At 35.5% G+C, this 23,860-nt stretch overlaps 1 pseudogene; it reads right to left on the minus strand.

Moving 5' to 3' along the window:
• Window positions 1-23,009, minus strand: part of LOC111160853 — a 93,673-nt pseudogene extending 70,664 nt beyond the window's left edge.
• Window positions 23,010-23,860: the final 851 nt, after the last annotated feature.

Consider the following 23,860-nt stretch of genomic DNA (forward strand, 5'->3'; position numbering starts at 1 on the left):
TTATGAATTTGGGCTTTCTCTCTTTTCTTTTGGATTAATGTGGCCAACGGTTTATCAATCTTATTGATTCTTTCAAAAAACCAGCTTCTAGTTTCATTGATACATTCTACTGTATCTCTGGTTTCTACCTCATTGATCTCAGCTCTAATCTTGATTATTTCCCTTCTTATGTGAGGAGTTGGTTTGATTTGTTGTTGATTCTCCAGTTCTTTAAGGTGTAGAGACAGCTGGTGTGTTCTGCATTTTTCAATTTTTTTTCAGGGAGGCTTGGATGGCTATGTATTTCCACCTTAGGACTGCCTTTGCTGTATCCCATAGGTTTTGGACCGAAGTGTCTTCATTCTCATTGGTTTCCATGAATTGTTTCAGTTCTTTGATCTCCTGGTTGATCCAAGCATTCTTAAGCAGGGTGGTCTTTAGCTTCCAGGTGTTTGAGTTGCTTCTGAACTTTTCCTTGTGATTGAGCTCCAGTTTCAAAGCATTGTGATCTGAGAATATGCAGGGAATAATCTCAGTCTTTTGGTTTCGGTTGAGTCCTGATTTGTGACCCAGAACATGGTCTATTCTGGAGGAGGTTCCATGTGCACTTGAGAAGAATGAGTATTCTGTTGTTTTAGGGTGGAATGTTCTGTATATATCTATGAGGTCCATCTGGTCCAGTGTGTCATTCAATGCTCTTGTTTCTTTATTGGTTTTCTGCTTCGATGATCTATTTCTGAGAGAGGCATGTTAAGATCTCCTACTATTAATCTATTCATATCAATATGACTCTTTATCTTGATTAACAGTTTTCTTATGTAATTGGCTGCTCCCATATTGGGGGCATAGATATTTACAATTGTTAGATCATCTTGGTGAATAGTCCCTTTAAGAATTTGTCAATATTGTTTTGACTAATCAGGGCTTCTTCAAACTCCATATGAATTGAGGATCAGCTGTTCTGTTTTGCCAAATGGCCATTAGAATTTTGATAGGGATTGCACATTTTTATGAAATATGCAGAGTAGATAAATCAATAAAGGTAGAACACAGATTGGCAATTGCAGGGGACTAGGAGATGAAAGAATGAAAGGGACTACTTAATGTGTGTAGTATTTATTGTGAAGTTATAAAAATGTAGTTGCACAACTTTCTTATGGCACTAAATATTACTGAATCATTCAATTAAAATGGTTGTTACATGAATTTTACCTCAACACTTTTTAAATTTATGCAGATAAGCCAAGTTGAAGAATAATCAAGCTAATCTAGGAAAATTAGAACTAACTTGAAAGATAAACACTATCAGTTTATTACAAAGCTAAATACTGAGAAGTGTGGTATCAACACAAAAGTTAAAAAAATAAACCAGTGACATAGAATTGTCTGGAAACAGAACTCTCATATGTAATCAAAAGCATTGGAGAAGCCTGAGCTATTCAATAAATAGTCTTGGGTCCGTTTGAGGTCTGCGTTGAAGGAAAAATGAAAAATGGAACTTTACCTTATTTAACAGCACATGTAAAATTCAATTCTAGGTGAATTTGAATCCAAATATGAAAGGCCAAACAATGAAGCTTTAAAAAGTTATATCTCCCTGACTATCAAGGAGGGAAACACACTTAAATAGGAGTCCAAAAATATAAACAAATTAGACTGAATGGAGATTAGGAAATCTGCCCATTAAAGGATTAAGAGTAAAAAAAAAGACAACAATGAAAATGGAAGTAAATAAAGATGTGTGCAAGGATGCTCATAGCTGTGCTATTTATTTTGGCCAGAAACTAGCAATAAATTGAATATCCATCCATAGTAGAATGAATAAGGAATTTGTGACTATTGATAACTTGAATGTTTTACAATATTGAAAATAAATTTGTTATGCTATGCAGAAGCTTTTGATTTTGATGAAGTCCCAAAAGTTCATTTTCGCTTTTGTTTCCTTTGCCCTTGGAAACATATCTTGAAAGAAGTTGCTGTGGCTGATATCGAAGAGGTTACTGCCTATGTTCTCCTCTAGGATTCTGATGGATTCCTGTCTCACGTTGAGGTTGTTTATCCATTTTGAGTTTATCTTTGTGTATGGTGTAAGAGAATGGTCCAGTTTCATTCTTCTACATATAGCTGTCCAGTTTTCCCAGCACCATTTATTGAAGAGACTGTCTTTTTTCCACTGTATATTTTTTCCTGCTTCATCAAAGATTATGAGGACCTTATATGTAAATTCTAATTTCATTGAAATTTTATTCAAGCAAAGGATTATAGGCTGATTTAAAAATTCTGTACTTCTGCACAGCAAAGGATACAGTCAAGAAAACAAAGAGGCAAGCCACGGAATGGGAGAAGATATTTGCAAATGACAGTACAGACAAAAGATTGATATCCAGGATCTATAAAGAATTCAAACTCAACACACACAAATCAGATAATCATATCAAAAAATGGGCAGAAGATATGAACAGACACTTCTCCAATGAAGACATACAAATGACTATCAGACACATGAAAAAATGTTCATCATCACTAGCCATCAGGGAGATTCAAATTAAAACCACATTGAGATATCACCTTACACCAGTTAGAATGGCCAAAATTAGCAAGACAGGAAACAACATGTGTTGGAGGGTATGTGGAGAAAGGGGAACCCTCTTACACTGTTGGTGGGAATGCAAGTTGGTGCAGCCTCTTTGGAGAACAGTGTGGAGATTCCTCAAGAAATTAAAAATAGAGCTTCCCTATGACTCTGCAATTGCACTACTGGGTATTTACCCCAAAGATACAGATGTAGTGAAAAGCAGGGCCATTTGTACCCCAATGTTTATAGCAGCAATGGCCACTGTCGCCAAAGTGTGGAAAGAACCAAGATGCCCTTCAATGGACGAATGGATAAGGAAGATGTGGTCCATATACACTATGGAGTATTATGCTTCCATCAGAAAGGATGAATACCCAACTTTTGTAGCAACATGGATGGGACTGGAAGAGATTATGCTGAGTGAAATAAGTCAAGCAGAGAGAGTCAATTATCATATGGTTTCACTTATTTGTGGGGCATAACAAATAGCATGGAGGACATGGGGAGTTAGGAGAAGGGAGTTGGGGGAAATTGGAAGGGGAGGTGAACAATGAGTGACTATGAACTCTGAAAAACAATCTGAAGAGTTTGAGGAGGTGGGGGGGTGGGAGGTTGGGGGAACCAGGTGGTGGGTATTAGAGAGGGCACGGATTGCATGGAGCACTGGGTGTGGTACAAAAACAATGAATACTGTTATGCTGAAAATAAATTTTAAAAAATGTTAAAAAAAACTGGGAAACTGGGAAACTGGAAAAAAAAAACAATATTGACAAAGAAGAAAACATAGGAGTAAATATTCATGACCTTGGATTTGGCAATGGATTCTTATATACGACGGCAAAAACATGGCAACAAAGGGAAAAATAGAAAAAATCAACATTATCCAAATTAAAAAAAAAAAAGCTTTGATTTATCAAGCAATGTTATCAAGAAAGTAAGAAGACAGCTTACAGAATGGGAAAATATTTTTAAATATTATACATATTTATTTTAAATATTATATGTGTGTGTATGTATGTGCATATATATATACATATATATATGTAGTTTAATATCCAAAACACATAAAGAACTTCTAAAATTCAGCAAGACAAGGAAAATAGGCCAATTAAAAATGGTCAAAGAACTTGAATAGACATTTCTGCTAAGAAGATATACAAATGGCCAGAGCACTTCGCATCAAGTAGGATGGTTAGTAATTAAAAGAGATAAATAGAGAGTAGAATCCCTGTACATTGCTGGAAGGAATCACCTGTTGGGGAAATAATTTTGGGATTCCTCAAAAAGTTAAATGTAGAATTACCATATGACCCATCAATTCCCCTTTAGTTGTGTGTCCAAGTGAATATAAAGCTCGCATCCAAAAAAACACAGGCACATGCACATTCATAGAGGCACTATTTATGATAGGCAAAGATGAAAATAGTCCAAATGTATATCAATCTATGAATGGTTAAACAAAATATATATACATAAATGGAATATTATTTAACTTTAAAAAGGATGATGTACTGATATATGCTACTACTTCGATGAACCTTAAAAAATTACACTAACTGAAAGAAGCCAAACACAAAACGTTATACATTCCACACACAGATTTTAACACTAGTTCATCAATAGCATTTTTAAAATTTTATTTATTTGATAGAGAGAAAGTAAGAGGGATATGTGAATTACCATTTAAAAACATGTTATTGAATTACTAGCTTGATTTTTTCTACTATTATTTTTTTTCTATTGAGTTCCTTGATACATAAACATTGAACTTACTAGGTTTTTAATATCTCTCACTTATGTTGTGTACTTTTGTGTGCAGAAATTTAAACATCTATTTTTAGATTTATTTTCAGTATAAATTTTTTGACGTTATAGTAGAGGATAACTTTTTTTTTCATTTGCAGTTGCTTACATACAAAAGGTGAAAATTTTTATATTAAACTTTTATTAATAATTGTGCTACATTAACTTATTAGTTTCAAGATATTATCTGTATATTATTTTGCCTTTTATGTATGTACCATTATGCATTGTGTTAACAGTTGCAGTTATTTTTAAGAGAAAAATATTAACTAATGTTTCTAAATATCATTGGCAAATTATTTCTAAATATATCAAAAGAGGATTGCAATTAATGATAATAAAAAAGTCATTACAATAAGCACATTTAAAAAATAATAAAAGTATGAATAATTTGTGAGCAAAATACCATTTACATCAGGCATGTGCAAATATTTCTACTACTGGCATCTAAGAGACAGCACTATTAAACAACCATGTAAATGAGGAAAGAAATTTTAAAAATGAAGGAAGGAAACTTGAATGTAATCAGGAGATTAACTTGATTATATTTCCAACATGACATTCTGCTACCATGTAATTTTTAAATCTGATGAGTTCAGGAAGTCCTCTGTGTGTTACTTAAAGCAACTTAAAATTACATTTTATCTATTTTTTTGAAGGAAATCCTGAATAGCAAAAATAAGCATCTTGCTCTAGTCAACAACAGGTTTTTTGTTTTGTTATGTTTTGTTTTGTTTTGTTTTCCCTGGAAGCTTATTTATTTTCCAAAAAATAAATGACTCCATAGTATAAATTAAGGTAAAAATTTCCTCCAACCTTTGCTTTGCAATCACTTTCATTGATAACACCACAAGAGATCAGCCTTACTTAGAATTTTAGACAATTCAGAAGAATTTTTATCAATGTTTTAGGTCTTTCTCTCTTTCTCCATATCCACTGGCATTCTTGACAAATGAGAAATCAGAAAGAAGTTGAGCCCATGTTTATTGCACTATAATGATTTATTTTATTTATTTTATTTATTTATTTAACAGAGAGAGATAGAGAGAGTGAGAGAGAGAGAGAGCATGAGAGCAGAGAAGGTCAGAGGGAGAAGCAGACTCCTTCTCTTCCCAGAAGAGCTGGGAGCCTGATGCGGGATTCTCATGGGACTCTGGGATTATGACCTATGCCGAAGGCAGGTCTCTTAACAAACTCAGCCACCCAGCTGCCCTGTATCATAATGTTTTTGATAAAATTGGTTTAATATAAGAAAGAAGTAATCCCATATTTTAGAAAGCCAGATATTGCTGATAAGTTGAGATTGCTGAGTGGAAATATCACATCCATTGTGAATTATCCTGAAGGGTGTGGAATCTTCAATCTGAAACCCTCACTGGAATGACTAATCCTCATCTGAACCAGTATATGTAGCCATGGCCCCCTTGGTATAGCCTCCACACTTGGCACTTACTTGTATTTACATGCCTATCATATCATAAATCTGTTTACTTGTGTGTCCGTAAAAGCAGGGAAAAGGCTGTCTTCTGAATTCATATCCCAACATACCTCATAGAACCTGTGGCCTACCTCAACATTGGTTGATTTAAACGGGAAAAAACAGAGACCAATTTCTTTCAATGGAGTGAATAGTCAAATTTTAAATTATGAGAGGGAAAGGAATATTCTGCTGATGTGACCTCAGAGGGTGGTAAAGCATTTGTGGATAACTGCAGGTCAAGATATCTCTACTTGTTGAGTTACATAATTTATAAAATCAAAAGAAGAAAGTTATGTCTTCAGAGGGATAAAGAGAATATATACTTTATGAATATCTTATATTTTAGATGTGAATGTATTTTTGAAAAGACTCTTTAGTCAAAGAACTTTTTGCCTCAATCATCTGAAATAGAAACTTAACAGTAGTTCTTGTTTTTATGAATTAAAGCCATAAAAGTAGCAACTAGACATAGCCTTGTCTCTTAGAATGCTTTTGGGTACAGTTGATACCAAGTTAGACTCACTCCCAATTTTAATAGCTGAAGTCCACAGGTAAATACAGAAGAGACCTCATAGACTCAGGACAGAGTATCACTCACCCTCTCTCTCAATGTTTTGCTTGTTTTTCCTGAGTGGCTCAAGTCTGAGGTGGAAACTCTTCCTGTTAATTCCAATCTGGCACTAACAATTTTAGACTTGCACTAGCCTCAGTGGAAGAGAAATTCTCCCAGACAAATATCCTCCAATTGGGGTCTTGCTTCTTCCAGTTGTGCTCTTCCACTCTGACCTGTGAGCTGTAGCCAAGGTTATGGGGCACTTTGAATGGCTAGCCCTCATCACATGACAATCCCTGGTGCTGAGTGGGAAGTCACAGAGATTAACAGTGGAGTTACTTCAAAAATTAGAAAGCTGTTACTAGAAAAATGGATAACTGATGCTTTGAAAGTAAAATCAACCAATAATCCTTCTTATAGTAGAGTGTTGTTGCTAAAAAGTCTCTGTTCTTTAATCAAGATGTTAGCTTGTTCAAATAACAGATAATCATCCACCCTCCCTCTTAAGTACCTCATGAAACTGTATCTCCAGTCATATAATTACCATGGAGAGAGATCTTTAATATTTGAATATATTTACACAAATCCTTTCCTCTCTAGAGAATACCTTTCTGTATCTCTGTTTCTAGAACTTATGATTTCTAGCCTCTCCCTGTGAGGCTTCCGTTGACTTTCAAGGTTGTGTTAAGTATCTCTCCATTGTATTATTATAATACTTAAGTATATGTACCTCAACTGTAGTACTTAATATATAGCACCTGAAATAAACTTTTTAGGCTTATTCTACTAGGCTGCACATTCTTTGGCTGCAAACACTGAGCCTTTTTTTTTTTTTTTTTTTTTTTTTAATTTATTTGACAGAGAGAGTGAGAGAGCACAATCAGGGAGAACAGCAGAGGGAGAGGCAGAAGCAGACTGTCTGATGTAAGACTCAATTCTAGGACCTTGAGATCATGACCTGAGCTGAAGGCAGATGCTTAACCATTGGAGCCACCCAGGTGCCCCACCACTGAGACTTTTTTCCTAAGACATATTACTAATCCAAAAAATACTGCAAATGCAAAATATACCTTTTTCATTTGTAGACTAAGGATAATAGTATTTCACTTAAAAAAAGAATATTGAGGAAATTAAGACTATACAAGCTGATCTAACATATTTTCATTTCTCCTAGTCTTTTAAAGTGTAATCCCCAACTCCTGTCATTACACTGTATCATTTTAATTAATTCTGGGTCTGCAGAAATTGAGAGATTAGAAGGTGCTAGGCATTACATACAATCACTTACTACTATGTTCCAGAGCTGTTGTAGAAAGTCTAGAACATATAACTTCACTTAAAGCTCACAATAGAATTGTTAAAGAAGCATCATTCCCCACATGTGAGATGTTTACTTACACAGAGTTTTGAATTCCAGTTTCATCCTTATCAGTTGTGTGACTACATGCAAGTTTTTTAACATCTCTGAGTATTGCATCCCCCTATCTGTGAGACAGACATTAAATTATACTTATTCAACAGCTTGTTACAGGGATTGCAAAGATTCCTCTAAAATACTTTACACAGTGGGTGTCACATAGTGAATCCTCAATAAATTTAGCAATTTTTATGCAGTCAAATGCTCTACCACTGAGCTATACCCCCTAGCAATTCTTATGAATAGGTAAATGAAGTGACCACAGAACACAACTTATAAATGATAGAATTAATATTCAAAGCCCAACCTTCCTGGTTGTAAACTTCTGTTCCTAATTAGTAGGCTACAATTTTTTCTTACTTAAAATGCAGAAACTACAAGCAAGAGTCATACGTGAAATTTATGCAACAACAAATAGAATGTCATGGTATATAATGTGTTGGCCAACCCCTAGTTAACACTGAATACCTTAATTATAAGTAAATTCCTTTCCAGTTACAAGCTCATAACTAACTGGGAATAAAAAAAGAAGAAGAAATAGAACAGCCTCTTAAATAACAAGTTAAAAAAAAAAAGAAAGAAACTCTGAGGATTTAAGCATGAGGAAAGATGAAGAGATAGGAGGAAAAAGAAGTTTTGCTAAACAAAGATTATTTTCTCTATTATTTTTATTATTGTGTCAATGGCTTTACAATTTTGGGATGTGGATCCTCATTAGAAAAGATCCTAACATGCTGCTTTGGATAGAATTATCTGAATATCTAGCTGTCACTTCATTTACCACCTGAATATGCACAAAACATTTCACTAAGGATTCAGATGCCATTTGCCAAAGACCTTGCTTTTCTCACAGGTATTTGCTCCCTGATAGGAGTAAAAGTCTCTTACAGCCACAGCACTGAAAAGTCTGGAAACTCTGGCCCCTCTCTTTTGTGCAGAAGCAGTGCTAAATGATGGCCTTTGCCAGGTAGTTTTTCATCTCCCTTACCAACTGTAACATAAGATGCATATGAGGCAATCGAGGTTGTTGAAAATGTAATCAATGTCCTCTTGCCCAGGCCTCCCGCAGGAACACAGCACAGCAACCCTCCCCTGGGGAGACACAAATACAACTCGAGGAAAGGTTTAAAAACAGTTTTATTTATGTAAAATTATTATAGCTCATTTCATCTGCTCCTGCAACATCATCCATTTCATATCTTCCTCACTTCTAGTTGCTCAGAGTATAAATTAATTCCCTGTGGATAAGGGCTGATGTTATTTAATACTGAGCACCTATTAATAAATCACATTAAGATACATAATTAATTATCCAACCCATTTGGGGGGTAATAAAATAATCTACATTTAAATGTCCTTTGGGGAAATATGAATATAACCCAACCACGTTTTTAATGGCCTTTTGCATTAGCTGAGATCATTTAAAAGTTCTGATCTTTTTTCCTATATCCTACAAGTGAAAGATTTTTTTTAATCTTAATATTTTATGAAGATAAGATTTAGGGCTTTAGCTGAGTTATCAAAAGAAACGGAAGACTTGACTAGGTAGGGAAGTTGGAATGAGAAATAGAGGCATACCTCAAAGATACTGCGAATATTACAATGGAGGGAGTCGAATGAATTTTTTGGTTAACTAGTGCATATAAAAGTTATGTTTACACTACACTGTAGTCTATTATGTGTGTAATAGCATTATGTCTAAAAAAACAATTACATACCTTAATTAAAAAATACTTTATGGCTAAAAAATGCTAACCATCATTTGAGCTTTCAGTGAGTTATAATCACTGATCACAGATTACCACAACACATATAGTAATAATGAAAAGGTTTGAAAGATTGCAAAAATTACCAAAATGAGACTCAGAAATATGAAATGTGCAAATCTTGTTGGAAAAAATAACACCAATGGACTTGCTCGATGCAGTTACCACAAACCCTCAATTTGTAAAAAATGCAGCATCTTTGAAACAGAATAAAATGAAGCTCAATAAAAGGAGTTATATCCATATCTTGATTGTTATTTGCTGTTTAATGCATGATTGTTAAATAGCTTCTTCTCAGTGGATGCTGGGTTTACCTACTTAAATAGAAGCGAAATGAAAGAGCTATCCTACTTTCTGTCATGTGCAAATCTTGTTTACTGTAATCAAAACAGTAATCCTTTGAATTGTACACAAATGCTCCTGGGTAAAATGCAATCATGCAAATAAACTAGAAACAATCCTAATTTGAATATCTTCATTGCCTCTTTCTAACCTTAAATTGAGTTCATCCTGAATTCCTCTACCCTCTCTTCTATGCAACATTCTAACCTTCACTGTGGGGTGGCTGGGAGGCTCAGTTGGTTAAGCCTCCAACTCTTGTTTTCAGCTCTTGTCATGATCTCATGCATCATGGGATCAAGCCCTATGTTAGCCTCCATAATCAGCAGGGAGTAGACTTGAAAGATTCCCTCCCTTGCCCTTCCCCCAATCTCTCTCTCCCTCTCATAAATAAATAATAAATAAATAAATAAATAAATAAATAAATAAATCTTTTAAAAAAATCTTTACATTTTACTGACTGTACCGTTGTCAGTACTGAAAGGACTTCAAGCTGGATAAGATCTGGGAAAATTAAACTCTGACACTTGACTGTGAGTCACTGAAAGCTAATGGTCATTCTTTCAGATGTCATCAGCACATTGGAAAAGAATGAAACGTTAAAAATAGGAATAGACAAATATAAGTTTTGAGATACAATATGCAGACCACAAAAACAATAGTATTAATTTCTTACCACATATCATGGGTTTGAATATCAATAATCTTCCCCAACAACAGTAAAATCAAGAGTATTACTATAATTTCTCAGGGAAGAGAAGAAAGCAAACAAAACCTCTATAAGATGATGTATCTAGCCTTGGGCCAACCTTACTCATCTCTGGTGGTGCAAGAACGGAGTACAAATCTTCCTCCACAATGATGGAGTTACATCCATAAGCTCATAAATTGAAAATATTTTTAGTCAAAAATGTTAACTTACCAAACTTGCCTACCTTAACTATGCTCAGAACAATGGCACTAGCTTACAGTTGGGCTAAGTCATCTAACATAAAGTCTATTTTATAACAAAGTATTGTTGAATATCTAATGTAATTTATGGAATACTATACTGAATATGAGAAGCAAAATGGTTGTATCCAGTACAGAATGGTTGTAAATGTACTGGCTGCTTATACACATGATCCTGTGGATGACTGGGAGCTATGCCTCAATGTCATTGCCCAGTCTCCTGAGAGAGTATAATGTTGTATATCATTATCCCAAGGAAAGATCACAATTCAAAATTTGGCACATGGTTTCTACTGAATGCACATTCCTTTTACACCACTGTAAAGTTGAAAAATCCTAAATTGAACCATTGCGAGTCAGGGACCATCTGTATTAAATTTCTCTAACTCCAAAATGCAGTCTCTTTACAACATGTCAGACTTTTGATTATTAAATTGTGTGGTTCTAAGAGCTGGAGGAAGCAACAAATATTCAGAGAAGGCCAGCTTTACTGTAGATTACAGAAAATAAAAGAACGGAATAATTAAAAAGAAATGGATCTCAAAACATGGGTCAGAGTCAATTAGGTTAAATAGATATTTTCTAGCATATGATTTTAATTTTCATTTTATTTTACTATATTTATAGTTATTTTCTTAATGATTGTCCTGAGGATTCCAATCAACATCTTAATTTATAACAATCTAAGTTGAATTAATGCCAACTTAATCTCAATGGTATACTGGAATATTACCCCTAGATAGTGGTATCCCCTTTCCCCTCCTTTGTGCATCTATTGCTATTGTTATATCTATAAACTATGTATGTCTGTCGACATAGATTTATGACTATTACCTTATTCAGTTTTCTTTAAAATATTATAGGAGAACAAAAAATTATAAGCAAAAGTGCATTTATAATATCTTTTGTACATTTAGATTGTATTTACCTCTATGGTTACCTTTACCAGTGCTCCTTATTATTTTATCAGCATACAATTTATTGTCTAGTGCCCTTTAATTTCAGTCTGAGGGACTCCCTTTAGTATTTCTTCTAAGGCAGGTTCGTTAGTGAAAGATTCTCTCAGATTTACCTAGGAATGTCTTAAATTACCCTTCACTTTGATTCTTGGTTAACGATTTTTCTTTCAGCACTTTGAATATGTCTTTCTATAGTTTCCTGGCTTTCAAGGTTTCTGGTGAGAAATTAGCCATTAACCATATTGATAATAACATGTATATGACAAGTCACTTCTTTCTTGCTACTTTCAAAATTCTCCTAGTTTTTAGCTTTGTTTATGGTATGCCAAGGTGTGGGTATCTTTGAATTTATACTACTTGGAAGGTTGAGCTTCTTTGATGTATAGATTCATGTTTTTCATCAAATTTGGGAATATTTTGGCCATTTTTTCTTTAAATATTCTTTCTGTCCCCTCTTGTCTTTCCTCTCCATCTCAGGATCCCATTATGTGTATGTTGATAAGTTTGATGGATTCCCACATGTATCTGAAATTCTGTTTTGTTCATTTTTCTTTATTCTTTATTTTCTTCAGACTTCTTAATATCAGTCAACATATCTGCAAGTTTACTGATTTTTTTTTTTTTTCCTTTAGCTTGGTCAAATCTGTGATGAGTCCCTCTAGTGAATTTTTTTCCCAGTATTGTATTTTTCTTTCTTTCCTTTTCTTTCTTTCTTTCTTTCTTTTTCTTTCTTTCTTTCTTTCTTTCTTTTTTAAGTAAGCTCATCCCAATTGGGGCTTGAACTCATGACCCTGAGATCAAGAGTTGTGTGCTCTACTGACTGAGCCAGCCATGCACCCCAGTATTATACTTCTTAACTCCAGAATTTCCATTTTATGCATTTTAAAATAATCTCTATATTTTTATTTATATTCTATATTTGACAAGTTATCATTTTTATATCTCCCTTTATTTAGAGATAAATTCCTTTAGTTCTTTGCACATATTTAATATAACTGATTTAAAGATTCTCTAGTAATTCCAAAGTCTGCCTTTCTTAGAGATAGTTTCTATTGATAGATTTTGTTTTCTTTTCATGATTTATACTTTCTAGTTTTTTGGGGGTTTTTTGCATATATTTTTGAACAAGGCATTTTTTTTTTAAATGTTGGGAAGGAAATATAGAAATGAATTCTTTGGGGCGCCTGGGTGGCTCAGTGGGTTAAGCCTCTGCCTTCGGCTCGGGTCATGATCTCGGGGTCCTGGGATCGAGTCCCGCATCGGGCTCTCTGCTCAGCGGGGTGTCTGCTTCCCCCTCTCTCTCTGTCTGCCCCTCTGCCTACTTGTGATCTCTGTCTGTCAAATAAATAAATAAAATCTTAAAAAAAAAAAAAAGAAATGAATTCTTTGCTTATCCCAAGAACTGCTGCCACCTCTGCTTATGGTTGATGTTTGTTTGTTTTTTCATTTTTTTAATTTTATTTCCTTTCAGTGTTCCAAAATTCATTGTTTATGCACCACACCCAGTGCTCCATGCAATACGTGCCCTCCATAATACCCACCACCAGGCTCACCTAACCCTTCACCCCCTCCCCTCCAAACCATGAGAGACTGTGGACTCTGAGAAATAAACTGAGGGTTTTGGAGTGGTTGATGTTTTTGATGCTGTAGTTGGCTTGTTTCATGGATATTCTGACATAATTCTATAAGGTGTATATTCTCAGTAGTGTGTGGCCTTTGAAATTTCTGTTCAATTAGCTTAACGGTCAACTAATGATAAGACAGAGATTTCCCTAAACTCCTAGAAGCAATGAGTCTCCCACCTTTGTTGAAGAGTTCCGTGTACAAGTTAGAGTATGCATTTGACAATGATCCAGACAGTTTATCACACTGCCCAGACCTTCACTTTTTTTCCCCATCAAAATGCATCATGTACAGTAAGAGCTTAGATCTCTCTCAACTGCTTCTTGGGCAATGAACATAGATTTACCCATGTGTGTGGCCTTCTATGGTATAAGGAATATGTTGGAAATGTCCCAACCTCTGGGCAGCTCACTTCTCAGTTGTTAAGAATTTTGGGTAGCCAATTTTTTTTTTCCTCAATTGATATCCACTGCCTCAGGAATCTTGAAGTTAAGAACATTTGGAAAACATTGCTGACAAACAGCCGAGAAAAGTTTTTGTCATTGGACAAATTCCAAGTCAAGTCAAATAAAGATAACCCGGAAAGTGTGCTCTTCCAGTGAACCATGTCATGGCTAAATAATGACAGTTCTCTGGGAATGAGGCTATAAAGGAAATCCAACTGCATTTTGCTTACTCTGGTTGGATACTACTGGTTTTGCTTTCTTGTTTTTTTTGTTTGGTTGGTTGGTTGGTTTTTGTTTTGCTTTTGCTGGTTTTTACCATGACTGCATTTCTTGGTTTGCAACAAATGTTGCAAATTATTGGATCTGAAAGAGAGATGGGAAGATAGCAAGTTAAAATGCCACAAAGCTTACTCTTCTTAGCAAGATTCAACTGCTTTTTGTGAACAAATGCTACAAGTCTTTGGTTAACTTCTTTAGTTAACATATAGCAGGCTGTCATGCTCACTGAAATGTTTCCACTCAGTGGTTTGTGGCCACACATGTGCAAGGCATTGTGCATCCATGGCTATCCATCCATTTATCATCCATCTATTGATCTATCCATCTGCAACAAGACAGCAGTGTGTTCTGACCAGGATTCACAGTACTGGGAGCTGGGCTTTCAGACAGCTCGGGATTCAGATCTTAGTCCTCAAAAAGGGGTTTCTCAGCATTTTAACATCCCTTTGTGAGACAACAGAAGTCAGAATGACAGGAGAAATTGATGCTTGAGCTTCTAACCCCAACTGAACTTGGGTAGCCTAAAACTCAGTCTCAATGTTCTGAGATAGACAAAATCCGATGAACAAATTTCAGAATTCTGAAATGCTGACTTTGACCATTCTTTTCAAGTTTTCTCATTGCTTTTATGAAGAAGAGAATTGTTCAAAGTTTTATTCTGTCATTTTTACTTAGATTCCCTTAGGATTTAATTATGAAGAAAGGAGAAGAGAAAGGCAACAGGTTAGGAATAAGCATAAAAGCAGGAATTAGCATGCAATATGCTAATTAATGAGACAATTAGTTGGAAAGAAGCAGTGGGGACTTATGGGCCAATTAGGGTAAGTTGGTGGCAGCCAGTGATTAAGGGCCTTGCAGATCAGGGTGAGGAGTCTGACCATGATATTGAGCCAATAGGTTTGCTGGTTTAAAGGAATTTCAGTCAAGCAATCCAATCATGAAATCCCAAAATCTAATCTCTTACATTCAATGAATTAAAACACTTCCAGCAAATAGGTTTTCTTGCTAAACTGAAAGTAAAATACTGTTTATTGTTCCATTGTTTCTTCATTATAAACGAAGATGATTGAGATCTGATTCAGTCAGGTTAGGCATGTTGTAAAGGGGTAACAAGGAAAAAAACAGCAGCAATGGGAAAAATGGGGGAGTGAAAAAAAATAGAAATGTGATCATATTCATGCCCTCCAACCATCATAGTTTAGGATATCTCTTCTATCATCTTGAGATTCTCCAGTTTCTGCTGGAGTGAGAAGAACCTTCTCTAGAGTCTTGCATCAGCAATTAAAGGATGTTTGTCACATCAACTCAAAACTCCTTGGCCCACATCGGTCTCATAACCTCACCTTCACATGGCAAGCCCAAATGTGCATTAATTACTGTTATCTGCCAGGGAGGGAGAGATCCAGAGAAACTTAGAGAATGTCCTACATAATTAGCACAAACTCCACACACTAGGCACATTGTTAAGCACTAGGGTTAGCATGGGTATTGTTGTGTTAACTTCACAATAATGGCTATAGGCCTAGAACAGAGCAACCTAACCCTTTATTCCTTTTGCACCTTTGAGGCATGTACCACAGGGAGACTTACTGACACTTTAATAACTCAACTCCCTTGATTACTATTGCTGAGGAGTTGGTACCTGTTAAACAAATATGTATCTATATATTGTTACCAATGTAGATCATGACTTAAACCATAAACACAAAAAAATAATATTTTTATGCAGAAAACTGTGTAATATTTCCATTCAAAAAAAATCTAATTTTTCTTTCTTGGGAATGGAAGTAAAAAAGAACATACAAACAAACACGAAGATAGCAACAAAAGCCAAAGAATACCATTTAAAGAATAGGAGATAATTTAGTTTGGTAAAGCAATTAACAAGTAGTATTTGACTTATGTGAGTATGGTAGTAATGGGAAATGTATTTCAAAACTCAAAGTAATCTTATTCATACCCCATACCCATCTGAATACTCCTAGTTATGCCCCCACCAAACACATGCACACAAATCCAAATTAGCTTCTACCCTTGAAACAAACAAGAAACAAATGCAAATTTTCCTAGTTTTCTCAAACAATGTGATCTTGATTGATGTGGTGGAACTTGCAAAAGAAGGAAAACCCAAGGATGTGACTTTTCCTGAGCTACTATTCTGTGATCAGTATTTAATAATCTTTGCAATGCTTAAAAAGCTGGTTATGATCATCCTTCTCTCAAAGTCAAATTCTTTCTATTTGTTACTAAGATCATTAGTTGCCCCTATAGTCTCCTCTTCTGCCTTAGGCACAGGACCCTTAATTGTACCTATGCACATTGTTACCAAGGTCTAGTCTGAGCACAAAGTTGCCTAGGGGACCCTAGGACTAGGGTCTGATGGACGAGATATATAACCAGGATTGATATATGGGATTTTCAGAAAAGATCTTTAAAAAGGAGGAGAGAGGTGCACACTCATTTTTTCCCCATTTCTTCTCATTCTCATTATTAGCCTAAAACGCAAATAAGGTAATTTGAATTCTAGCACCAAATCTGAATTATAAGGTGACTTCGTAGATATAAACAGTACACAGGATGGTTGGTGGAAAGATAAAAGACGTACATCTCTGATGAATTATTGAATCTGTTGTACTAGTCAAGGACTTTCTATGTTTGGGAATTTTTTTTTTTATTCATTTTATTTATTTATTTAGAGAGAGAGTGTCTGTGTGCATGCAAACCTATGTGAGTAGGGGGAGGGGCAGAGAGAATGGGGAAAGAACCTCAAGAAGATTCCATGCTGAACATGGAGCCTGATGCAGGGATTGATCTCACAACATTGAGATCATGACCTGAGGTGAAATTAACAGTTAGACATTTAAGTGACTGAGCCATCCAGGTACCCCCACATTTGGAAATCTTTTATGTGAGGAGGAAACAACTTTATTTGCCAATGCCATCAGATCTTTATTCATAAGTATAGATACAATTCCTAACTAGTTAACTTCTAAACACACTATAGATTTTACACTGCCATCCATCATGTCAGTCAAGCCAGAAATCTAGAATCAAACTTGATCCCTTTCCATACCAAATCTGTATCACCTAACCTATCAACAAGTTGCTCCCCCTTCTCTATAACCTAGATTGTGGACAATCTATCCCCATATGGTTGCCCTAGCTATAGTTTTTATCATCTCCCCCTTGACTATACCAATAGTTTGCTTTCTTGGTACTCCTGTTAATTTTAAATATCATTTCCCCCATTCAAATTTCTAAAATGAATTTTTTCATGCCTATACCTATGAAGAGTGAATTGATTTCTAATTATATATAGGATAACCTAAAAATTCCTGAACACTAGACAGAATACCCTTCTTGAACTGTCCCTTACCTACTTGTTCATCCTCTTTCTACAGAACTGCTGCCTTTTTTTCTGCTCCAGCAACATAGAAATACTTGCCATTTCCCAAATGTGTAGTTCTCTTTCATATGCTGATATCTTTGTACAAATTGTGCCCTTTGCATGGAATATCCTCTCCAGTCTCAAATAGTTGACAGACTCCCCTCAAAATTATATTAAACAACAACCCACCCTGTAATATCCCTTGATGTACTGAATCTTTTCTGCTCCCTGGCACCTTGTGCATGTCTCCATTATCAGATTTATGAAAGGATAATTGCACACTTCCATTTCTAACTCATCAGATGTCTAAGGTACATTTATCTCTGAATCTTTACTATTTAACACTCTGCCTCACAGATAATAAATGTTCGATATGTATGTAGCATGAGTATTTCATTCCTTTGTCTATAGCTCAATTGTGTGATATGTCCTGATTTGTCTTGAGCACAGAGACTTTAAACCCTTCTTTCACAGATAAGTGGGCCCAAAATGTCCAAGTCATTTCCTTGTTGGGTATTTATGGTACCCTGAAAAGTTTAGGTGTTCAAGGGTATTGACCAGGTAAAGCATCCAAGCCTTATACTTAATCCAAAATCTACTGTCTCTCTCAACCATTCTTCCTCTGACACATTCTTCTCTTTGAGTGTCTTTGTCCTTTCTTTCAGAACAGCGAACAACTACAGTTGATGTCCATATCATCTCTATACTCTGTCTTGAACATTAAAACTTGAAAGCTAAGTTGGGCCTAGACTTTGTTTTCAAACCTCAACCAAAAACAGAAATTGTGTCCACAAAATTCACTGGCTTTTCCTTTTAGAATATAATGGAAATAAATTCAAACTGAATAAATACATTAGCTTTATCTCCCACAGAGACTTCCAGTACATTTTTTAAATAATTATATGAATAAAATAGAAGACTGATGAGTGCAATAAAGGATCTTAAACAATTGTAAAAATCAAAGAAAAACACAAAAAGCACATAGATGGTGGTGATCCTAAAGAACACCTATCCCAACATTCTATCCAAGGTAAAATCTCAGGCAGAAGATACTCAATGGGGAATGGAAATTTATCAGTCTGGAGATAGGAGAGTGAAGTGGTTAGTAGCCAGACTTTGAATCTTCATTATGTGGGGTCAAGTCCTAGCTCTGATATGTATTAGTTATGTGACTTTGGACAAATTACGTAATTTTATTGTGCTTTACTAGATCATTTGCAGTACCAAAAAAGAAAGTGCACTTCCCTCATGGGGTGTGTATGAAGATTGAGTGAATATAGGTTAAGTTCTTAGTATATGCCTCATCTAGAGCAAGTGCTCCATAATTCTTAGTATTGTTATCAGGACATAGTCTATTCTACTGTTCAATAACAATTCTTATACTGTTTCTTATAATAGAAATATATATTATCATAAAAGTATTTATTATATTAAGGACATTGATTTAGCTTGCTTTGTGTACTGTTCTAAACACCATAATATTAGCTTTATTTCACTGTATCTCTACTGTATAAGAAAATTCAGGAATAGACAATTTAAATTATTTTCTCAAGATCACATGTCATATAAGGCAAGAAAGACATGGATTTCAACACCTCAGACCATCTGGCCCAGGCTCTTGATCAAATCTAACATTTCCTGATGTTCTGAGTTCAGACTTCTGGAATACAAAGAAAAGGTAATTCTATACTCTCTCTTCATCCTTTCTTCACTCAATGTTCTTTGATTGTAAGAGCTTCCAGAACCCCCATACCTAGACTGCTCTCTAATGAATGTTCCCTTGATTTTAATCAGAAGGAATGTACTTAGGACTCACAGCTCCTTAAAAAGTCCTGAAGAGTTAGGCCAAAACCTGTGGTATTGTATTGTTGTTGTTGTTTTGAGGTTTTGCTGTCATTGTTGTTTTTTAATGTTGCTCAGATTGTTCTAATTTATCTGCTTTTTGTTTAAGCCTGTTATAAAGGCAGACACAGTGTTAGGCCAAAAACTTGTAACTAGTTAGACAGCAAAAGGGGAAAAAAATCTAAATTTCAACAGAGTAAATGCAGTAAAACTATTTATAGCATATTATGGCTATGTACAAGCAGGAGCTTCCAATGCAGGGAAAGCTTCCTGGAAGAGGTGATAGTTAAGCTGTATATTAAAGGATGTTGTAGAACCAAGTGAAGAAGGGTAAGAATAAAAATTAAAAAAAAAAAAAAAAAAGAACAGAGTGTCCCAGACATAGCATCTTCAAGGTGTCATGTTTCCTCTGCGGAACCTTACTTATTGAATATTTGCTTTTGAAGAAAGAAGAAATCAGATGACTGATTTCGAGAAGGTCAAGTACTGCATTATTTATCCATAACTGCATAATAAGTTACTCAAAATTTAGCAGCTTAAAATAGTACACATTTATTTCCTTGTTTCTGTGGGCCATTAGTACAGGCACTACTTAGGTAGCCTCTCTGACCCAGGGAGGCTGTAATGAAGGTATCGGCCTGGGATTCAGTCATCTTAAGGCTTGCATGGAAAAGTATCAGCTTCCAATTTCACTCATGTAGCTGTTGCCAGTCCTTAATTTCTTGGTATATGTTGCCCAGAGACATCACTCAGTTACTTGCCAAAATGACCTCTTCACTGGGAAGCTCAAAAAAGGGCTATTGGCTTCCCTCAGAGCAAGGGAGTGAGAGAACATCCAGAACAGAAGTCAAAATCTTTTGTGATATAATTTTGGAAGTGACATCCCATCATTTCTCTTACATTTTAGTTGAAGAGTATAGGGGTTTTTTTTTGATAAAATACAGGATACCAGTTAAATTTGATTTTAGGTGAATATTGTCTTTATTAGTATAAGTATATTCTAAATATTACATGGGGCATGTTTATACTAAAAAAATAACACACATATGTTGTTTATCTAAAATTTTATTTAAGTGGGCATCCTGAAATTTTGCCTGTTAAATGTAACACACCTAAGCTAGTGACACCCTTTTATTAGTCCCATACTCTATTCATTAGAAGCAAATCACACTAGGTCCGATTCACACTCAAAAATGTGGAGGATTATGCAGAATTATGAACATTAGTCTATGGGATTTACTGGGGAACATCTCAGAGGCTGCTTTTAGCAGTGATTAAAAAAATCAATATTGTGTCCTTTATGGTACATTCTGGGCTCTGTAGAGACGTTCCAACATATTGTCCCTAAATTTTCTTAACCCCTCACTGAAGAGGTCTGCATTAGTCTGCCAAGACTGACATAACAAAATACCACAGTCTGGGTCACTTAAATAACAAACAGCAATTTTTCTCACCGTACTAGAGTTTTAAAGTCCAAGATCAAGGTACCAGTGGGGCTGATTTATGATGAGTCTCTTCTCCCGGCTTGTAGATGGTCATTTGTCTTTCCGTGTCTTTGTATGGCCTTTCCTCTGTGCTGGTATGGAGAGAGTGACAGATCTCTGGTGTCTCTTTCTCTTCTTATAAGGATACTCATCCTATAGGAATAGAGTCTCATGCTTATGACCTTATTTAACCTTAATTACCTCCCTAAAGACCTTCTCTCTGAATAAAATCACTTTGCAGGTAAAGACTTCAACTTGAAATTTGGGGGACACAGTCCAGTCTATGACTCAGTTTTTTACAATTAAAGGACGAGTTAGAGAAGTTCAGTCTGCTGCTATAGTGATAGCCCAACCCATGTACTGATTGAAGAAATAAAGCATTTTCCATTTCTCTTTCTGGGTTTAGAGGCTGACATGATAGGAAAGGACCCTCTAGTTTTCCTTTTGTCTGAAATCAAGCCCAAGCAAGTAATTGTACAAAAGGTGTTTCAGAAACTTCACAATATAAAGTAAGTTAGTGGAGAGTTTTCTCTACATGCTTCCCAAAGGGTGCAGTCCTGTGTAAAGGCTTATTGTTTATATTTTATGGTGCATACCTCAGGTGACATGATAACCTAAAGACATTTTCTGGTCCTTAAGTTAGGCAATTTGATAACCTAGAAGTTAATGTTGAAAGTCAGTCTTGAAGGAAACTCCCAACAGTTTTGAACTCCTATAAGAAGGCTGTAATGAAGCTGGCATACAAAACAGAAGCAGCTGGGTGAGGCTGCTTGAACTTGGAGTTAGAGCATTTGGGTTTCTGGCTAAGGGACTTTAATATCAGAAGCTTATTGGCTTTGCTGAGGTTCAGTTCTGCCCTCTCAGAGTCACTCATTGCTGAACCTGAATTGAGGCTCTTTTCTCCTTCCCCCCTATTTAAATATATCAGATTATCATCTTAGAAAAGGCCTCTTATAGGAACGGTTTCTCTTTGCTGAAATTCCAAATGGAACATTTGCTATGAACTTGAACTGCATATCTGGCATTTTATCCTGAAAAAAAACCATACTGCCTCATTCCCTCTAGCAAACTACAAAGAACTGAGTAAAATTCAAAGGCTACATAAATACCTCCATTAAGGAATGCTGACTAGTACGGGTTGGAGGTCTGGCCTATGGGACTTGAAGAGTGGGGTCCCATGAGACTTTGCAAGATCATACAATTAAACAGGTAAAGATTCTCCTTCAGGATATAATTCAACATTTGTAGATGACACATAGCCCACCTGGTTCTCACTTCTGTCTAACTTTGCAGCCCCTCTCCCTCCTTTACCTTGTACATCAAAATCAAAACTTTTTTCTTAACGTTTTGCAAAAAGTACCATGCATTCTTTCTCACCTTTATGTCTTTGAAGGTAACTTTCCACTGCTTGAAAGGCACAAACTCCTGTTTAATTGGCAAACTCTGAGCAACCCTCCTGAACTCAGCTAACATATCAGTATCCCTAGGAATCATTTCTTGGTTGATACTCCTCTACCCCTTTGGGTTAAATGAACCACACTTGTTCTCCTGTAAATGTGTCCCTACCTCTATTTCACAATATACTATTGTTTTGTGATTATTTGTTTATTTGTCAATACCTCACTCCCAAATAAAATGATATATAGTTCTTTGAAGAGAGGGATAATTCTATTTATGGTTGCGTTCCTAACTTTTTTTTTTTTTATTTTTTTTTTCCAGGACCATGGGACTGTCACACAGCCACAGTCCAAAGATTGGTAGCAAGTTTCCCATCAATTCCTTAGCTAGTTGAGAGCTATCAGTGTCTGATTTCTCAAAGGAAACCTGGTCATCCTGTCCCTGAACACTTGGTGCTTAGCCAGCTGGAACAATCACAATCTCCAGGGTAGGAAGCCAATTGGCTTACTTCCCCTGACTAATTGAGATATCTTAATTCTGAAAAGCAGATGTTTTGCACATGCTCAGTATACTACAGGACCTGGTCATGTAGAAAGAGTCCTCTGAGGGAATCCTGCACCAAGGGCCTGTTCCAACCACTTGACCATCGCTGGGATCACATACCTGGGACTGCTGAATCACTTCTGGCCTTATCTACTGATGAGAAGGACAGGGAGCTCATCCGCATTTCTAACTTATAATTCCTAATGGAGTGTGTGGTTCAACAATGTCCTTAATGAAGTCATACCTTAAGTATAAAACTTTTTAAATTCCAGTTCCCTGCAGTTACAATCAAATGACATCGCATCAGTTTCATTAGCTATGATAGTGAGTTGTGCCATGGAATATATAGAAATATGTCATTTAGGACAATTTATTTGTCTCTTAAAAGAATAAGATCTTATTTTGGCTGCTAAAAAGCTTAACATATTATTCTGCCTTTTAAAGTACTTACAATAAATTTGGGGGTAAACAATGCATGTTTAACTAGAATTATAAGTAAAGTATAACAGTCGACATTTATTGATTTCTTAAATTGTAGTAAGCCTTGTGTTATGCATGCAATAAATTAAATGTGGCACAGTTATTGTCCTTAAGAATCTAACATTCCAATCTGAGGAACAAAGAAGATATAAGTAAAGTATTTTTCAAAAAGTAAGTTACAGAATTATAAACCTTAAACTGAAGAATTAAATAAAATGGGAAGGAGAATATATATATATATATATATTTTTTTTTTTTTCATCTAGCCTCAATCCAGATGGTTTGATCAATAATTAAATATTTTACTCTGTCTAGGCAATTGGTTGCAAGATGCAGTGCATCTTTAATGACATCTTCCATTTTAAAAGAACACCTTGAAGTTGCAGGGTAGGGAAAATAACTTTCCTTCTATCCTTCAGAGTTCATGACTGAAACCCTTGTAGTAACAGATACATTAACAAAAGAAAAACAAACACCTATATTAACATGTATACCTCATGTGTACATGAGAGATACCCGGGGAAAAATGAGTAAGTCTCAGAGGTGGCTTAGAAC

The sequence above is a fragment of the Enhydra lutris genome, unplaced genomic scaffold (assembly GCF_002288905.1).
Source record: "Enhydra lutris kenyoni isolate GAN:26980312 unplaced genomic scaffold, ASM228890v2 scaffoldscaffold78, whole genome shotgun sequence".
Classification (NCBI taxonomy): Eukaryota; Metazoa; Chordata; class Mammalia; order Carnivora; family Mustelidae; genus Enhydra; species Enhydra lutris.